Here is a 6368-nt window from a genome sequence, read left to right on the forward strand (position 1 = left end):
GGAGCTTCTTAATGTAAAAAAAGTTCACAATTTCAAGGCAAGTATTGAATTATAAATTGGTGCCCTAAATTCTTGGTTCCTAAGTTAGTTTGTGAATTTGACCTATGCTCATATTGGCAGGTGGAATATTTAAAATGATTGTTTATTAAGTCGTATAGCTCTTAGTTCTGTCTTGTATCTTAAGCTCATAGGTTGTAAGATTGACGGCTTGGATTGAATGACGTAAATGGGAATCTTCCCTTTGCTATGTAACTGTTAGAGAGTTGAGGTCATTATTAACCCGGTGGTTGTTGCGCATGATTGAGCGACAAAGCTGAGGTTTGACCCCCAAACTGTTGTGCGATGGACATAATTAAAGGTTCAACCCCCAAATTGTTGTGCAGGTTCAACCCCTAAACTCTTGCACGACAGACATAGGGGCTGTAGCAGTAAGATTTTAAAATTAGTTTTTTAAAATAGTTTTTATTTATTTATTTTTTTCCTTTTAAATGTTGCTAATATTGTTTTATATAAAAATTAATTTAATGAATTAAAAATAAAAAAATGTAAAGAAGAATATTGAATTAAAAAATTATTGAAAATGTACATACAATGGAAACAAAAAAGTATTTTTAAATTTGAAAACAATTTAAAAAAAAAAAAAAAAAAAAAAAAAAAAAAAACTAAAATAGGTAGCTGGCCATGTCACAATCGCCTACTGGCGGTGGTGCTACTACGTCGGGGGGATGGGAAGTCATTTCTGGAGGTGGTTCAACATCGGGAACTGAATGCCACAGATTTGAAGTGCGAGACAAATTTGGTTCATCAAATTGCTTTGGGCTGCAATCTGAGACTGCTGGGTGGCAATCCGCTCCTTCTAGTTCGCCACTTTAGATGTTAGGGTTTTGACCTCTTCTATTATCTGTCTGGACGATGAGGCAGACGGGTCCCAAAGGCGGGCTTTCCCAAGCCCCCATTGAACATTCCTATGCCTAAGACTGAGGGTCTGATCGAGTGTCTCTTTTATGATCTGAAAATCAACATCCTTAGGGGGAACACCTCCTCGATCGGGGTCTCTAGGGGAAGCTGGAAGCCACCTTCTCCAGAACGGTCTGGCCCTTCTCCACCATGGTGGACTAGAAAAATGAAATAAACAAATTAATTTGAATATACATGTAATTAATATTAATACTAATTGAATATTACAAAATTGGAATAACTTAAATGAAGCTGCTCTGTCAGCTCATCCCCGGGCCGAACATACACCTTCTTGAACATGTCAATCTCGGAAACTTTGACCCCCTTGAAAAAATTTAATAAATTGCTAAGATAGATTACCAATCGTGTAATAGAGAGTAAAAAGAATGAAAACTTAAAATAAATATACGGTTACCTTACGTTGCTCTTCCAACCTATAAGAGAAGCGTCATGAGCCGGACCGGTGAAGAAGTTTCTTCTTCGACCGATTGATCGAGTTTGCCTTCACTTTTTTCCGTTGAATTAAAAAAAGATATTAGTTTAGATATTTATAACAAATTATGAAAAAATTAACATATTATTTAAAAAATATAAAAATTTTGATTAAATATTATTGAAATGTATATTATACTTATGAGATATTTCTCGTCTTGAAAAGGGCCACAGAGTCACTCCCATTCATCCCGACGGTCCACCAACTATATAGGGCACCCAACTGCAAGACCGACCTCCGGACCATAAAATAGCTCATAATGCTTATGAAGGTCACTCTTCCTTTGGGTGAACCTACTGGCGCAAAGGTTGTTGATGTACTGGGTTTGATTGGCATCGAGGTTCATAAGGTCATAGTAATGCTGCAAAACTCAACAAATAAATAGTAGTTAAAATTTATAATATTTTTATACTTTAATAAATTTAGTATTTGAGGTTGAAAATACTTATCGATAATTCATGAAGAACGGCTTCCTTGACTTCATGTGGGAAAGCTTTCCTTGACTCCCACAGGAGGGGGCAATGATTCCTGATCACCAACCCAATGTCGCTGGCCAACGCACTGTGATACTCCTTCGTTGCAGCCGCACGATGTCAAAGATCGCATGTAATGGTGATCTTCTCGATCATGGTGTGAGTGGTATGTGATGTTTTCAGTAGTTTGCAAGGGCCTTTAGTTTTTTTTGTTTTTTTTGTTTTTTTTTTTTTTTTTGAACTACCAAATAAACGAAGTAAACATTAGACAAATTCTATTTTCTACCAAAAATTCGGCAGAACTTCCCCTAAAACTATAACATTTCTTAAAACCTGTAGACAATATAACAACAAAAACAACACATCCACCCAACAATTCAAACAGTTTATACCAATTGAGGACGTTAAAACAAAATTTACAACTTATTGATATGACTTCACACTGCGAGTTTGCAACAAGTTTTGGCTTCCAAGGCTAGTTGTGCCAACTTAAATCGAACTCACAACAATAGAGGCAAAGCACTCAAAGCATGCCTTAAACTAATGCCAATGTTGCTTTGACCATCATGAAACCAAAAGCAAGCTTATCAATGGGCAGAGCAAGCTTACCTGTTTGGGACCCCTTTCCATAGACAGAGGAAGCCTCACCAGATTGCTAAGCCTCCTTAGAACTCCAGGGCCGTCGATGAGTCCGCCGAACGGTTAGTATAGGATGCATCACCGAAGAAGTCGATCAAGCAGGAGCCGTAGACATTGATGGCCACAAAGGCATGGGGGAAATCTGTTGTGCCCATATCAAGTGTGGAGGTGACAGCAGCACTACCTCCTAGAGAAGGTGTCTGACTACCCTTACTAGCTGGCCGCCGGTTTGATATTAAGTTCGACATCTACAAAAACAATTAATTAAAAAGTTGCATTCCACTACTTTAATCTGGTTTGGATGTACTAAAAAATATCCTAACCTTGAAGCAAAATAAGATATATCTTTAGTTTCATTAATACCATTAAAGAAGGAATCATACTATCAAATTACCCATATACGAGTAAAATATATATTCATGCACAATAGAAACATCTATAGTATTCCACATGCCTATATGTATAACCTATTTACATGCCTTATGCAAACCCATATGATAAACATGAAAACGAAAACTTAAAAGGACAAAACATGCAAATGCAGGGAAACAGTACATTCAACCTCAGAAAAGGTTTGCCTTGTCAGTCAGTTGAACTGATGAGCTCTTCTAGAACAAGGAAGCATATAGTCAATAAACCTTGAATTGAAAAACAGTATGAAGGACAATGCAACTTGCAAGGAATCAATGAATAATGGAAGAGGGCAAGCATGTAGTTATTCTAGCTGAAGGTAAGGATGAATGTGTGTGTGTGTGTGTCCTTATGTATCATATTCAAGACAATGCAACTTGAAAAATAGTTTGCAACACAGTAGTCTTAAACAGAAATAACATAGTGCGAACAACACTCTCACTAATTTAGCATATCAACAACTTAATGTCTAAAAAAATTTCTTATAGGTGTAGAATTAGCCAATTATTCTAACTGGTTAGCCACAAGTATTCTTTATTTCACGCATCCTTTAAACAAACCAAAAGGAACCTTACGATATAAGCATGTACATTACAGATTAATATGCAGGATATAAGACAAAACAATATAGAATTAATGAACCCATTAATTTACAAGATCATATCTTGATTGCAGAAAATACTTTTTCATAAAATTTTTGAAGCATGCATGCTTTGGTAGCACGTCAATCAGTGTGTACAAAATACCATAAAATTTCCTTAGCATGCAAATTAATCACAATCTCAATGAAAGAATATCACAATCTTTCCTCCACAAGTTATTCCGTCCATTCCTCAGCATTCGTTTAAACATGTATGATGGATACTCAAAATCATACCAAAAATACTCCAACGGTAAGAGCTAATAAAACCAGTAGAGATATCATTTATGTTTTTGCTGTTTTTCAAATGCAACCTTGACTACAACTTTTATAATCACTCGAAAAGCTACCTGTTTCCATCATGCATTGTTTAATATGCATGTATAAATGACTTGCTAGTTACTATTGCATAAAACAAAACCAATTCATGCAACTGTCTCTAAAGTAATGCCAATTATAGAACTTGTTACAAAAAGTTATTATGTACATTTTAGGAGATGTATCAATAATTTTAGGTCATATAACCTGCAAAATCATTATAAAGATCAACATGTAATCATCCAGTTGCATTCTTAATCACAGTTTGCAAAACAACAGTGATTTTCAAGCCTTTAACCTGCATTATTTACCAACTAGAACTGTGATTTTCAAGCCTTTAACAAAACGGAGGGGAGTGGAGGGGAGGGTGATTTTCAAGCCTTTAACCTCTTGTTTTTGACTAATTGTCCCTTGGATCTCAACCATTACTTTGTGATTAAACCACCTAATACAGAAGGGATTGCCTTTAATCTACTTCCATATAAAGCAAGTATATTTACCATTTTTCTTGACTCATCGGAAAAATACTATAGACAAATTAAACATCAAATTCGAGAACCTAAAAATGCTTAATAAGCATTCACAAGTTTTGGACGCATATACAAAAAAAGAAGAGCTATTTGGACATACATATGCATATATGAATGTTGCCAACAACACTACAACCACAACAACAACAAACCCTACACCCAAGACTACACCCAACCAATTTAATTCCATTCATGATACACACACACACACACACACACACACACACACACAAGTCTATTCTTATGCTTTCCTGTACATAGTGATAAAATGGACATATGGCCTCAAACAATACAAAGGAGCTAATGCAAGTTCTATATTAAAGATGCAAACACATCCTTCATAGAATTCAATTTTATTTCTCTTTGTCAATTAACCTAGATAAGCCAAATAAAATAATCACATTTCAACATTCAGATACAAACAGGGAAATCGAATTATTCCCATTCATTTACGGAAGAATCCAAAAGCCTAGTATAATGAAAACTAACCACCATATGTACAAAACTAATCAGGTGTGTGTGCTCATATGATAAATTCAAAACCAATCCAAATCCATTCCTTAGAGAGCAGCCAAAACATTCTGCGGCTCAATCAATAAGCTCAAATATTTTTACTACAATACACAAGGAAATAAAAAAAAAAGGAACATGAGAATTCTTAACCATCGCCTCACCAATTTAACCACCCAAATAAATGTCTTGCCCTTATGATTACAGATTTATTGTTAGGGAAATTCCCCAAACCTAGTAACAGCTCCATCCAAACATATAACACAATGAAAAGAAGAGAAAGACAAGAACTCATAAGCAGCAAGTCAAAATCCCTTTTTCCAAGAAAAATACAAATATAATTGATAAACTCATTAACCGTAACTCCAAATTAGAAAATAATGAAGCATGAATGAGGTAGAGATGTCAACTAGATTTACCAAACTTGATTCCCAATTTGATACCCAGTTTTGTTTATAACAAACAACCAATGGAAAAAAAATAAAAAAATAAAAAAAAAACCTCTTTCCTCCTTCCCAATTCAAAAACCATCACCCAATATTCTCAACTCGAAAACCGTAACCCAATAGCACAATTCGAAAACCCTAACCCAAGATTCCCAATTCGAACCCTAAATCCCTACATGTTCTAATTAAACCAATTCAACAGAAAATTTGAAAAATTGCAGTAATAAATAATTGAATTAAGGGATACTGGGTGCTTACCTAATAATGTTGCAGCAGTGGGGAGATGGTGTGGCGTTGGAGTGCTGCGGATGCGAGAGGGAAAGTGACAGAGAGATAGATAAACACAGAGAGAACGAGAGAGGGAGAAAGGGAGACACTGAGATAGCGTACGCAGATGAAAGCAAGAGCTGGAGAGAATCGAGAGAGAGAGGATAGTGAGTTCAGACATAACGGAATGCAGAGGATGAGAGAGAGATAGAGTGAGTCTAAGATAGAGAGAGATAAGGCGCTGAAATGAATGCATGTCCAAAAAAATCAAATTTTAACATGTTTGCACGACGAGGGTGTTCAAATTTTTGTTGCACGACAGTTTTTAAATAAAAAAAGAATATTTATATATTTGTGCGACAAACATTTCCAACATGTCGGGCATATTTGTAAATTTAAAATATTTTTTTGTTTAAATAAATAAATAAATATATATTTTTAATTAATTTTTTACAAATTTTAAATGAAACTTTTGTTTGTATACAAAATAAATAACATTCAATACATATCATTACATTTACATCACAAGTTTTCATTAATCCTCGTCTGAACTAGAATAAATATGAACACTTTCATCAGATTCAGACTCTCATTCCTCCTCGTCTGTAAGCACGTCAAAATTGTCGGTCACACGCTCGAGTGCATTGTATCGCGGTAGATCCCCGAGGTCAATCATAATGGAGT

General features: G+C 35.2%; 1 long non-coding RNA gene across 1 annotated transcript; it reads right to left on the minus strand.

Annotated features, from left to right (window-relative positions):
• Nucleotides 1-2529: 2529 nt before the first annotated feature.
• LOC137736532 (uncharacterized) lies at nt 2530-5928 on the minus strand. The gene is made up of 2 exons (XR_011068763.1): nt 5676-5928; nt 2530-2810 (listed from the first exon to the last, which is right to left on the minus strand). It is a non-coding gene; the product is annotated as an uncharacterized lncRNA (long non-coding RNA).
• Between the last annotated feature and the right edge of the window lie 440 nt (nt 5929-6368).

Source organism: Pyrus communis, chromosome 6 (genome assembly GCF_963583255.1).
Source record: "Pyrus communis chromosome 6, drPyrComm1.1, whole genome shotgun sequence".
Classification (NCBI taxonomy): domain Eukaryota; kingdom Viridiplantae; phylum Streptophyta; class Magnoliopsida; order Rosales; family Rosaceae; genus Pyrus; species Pyrus communis.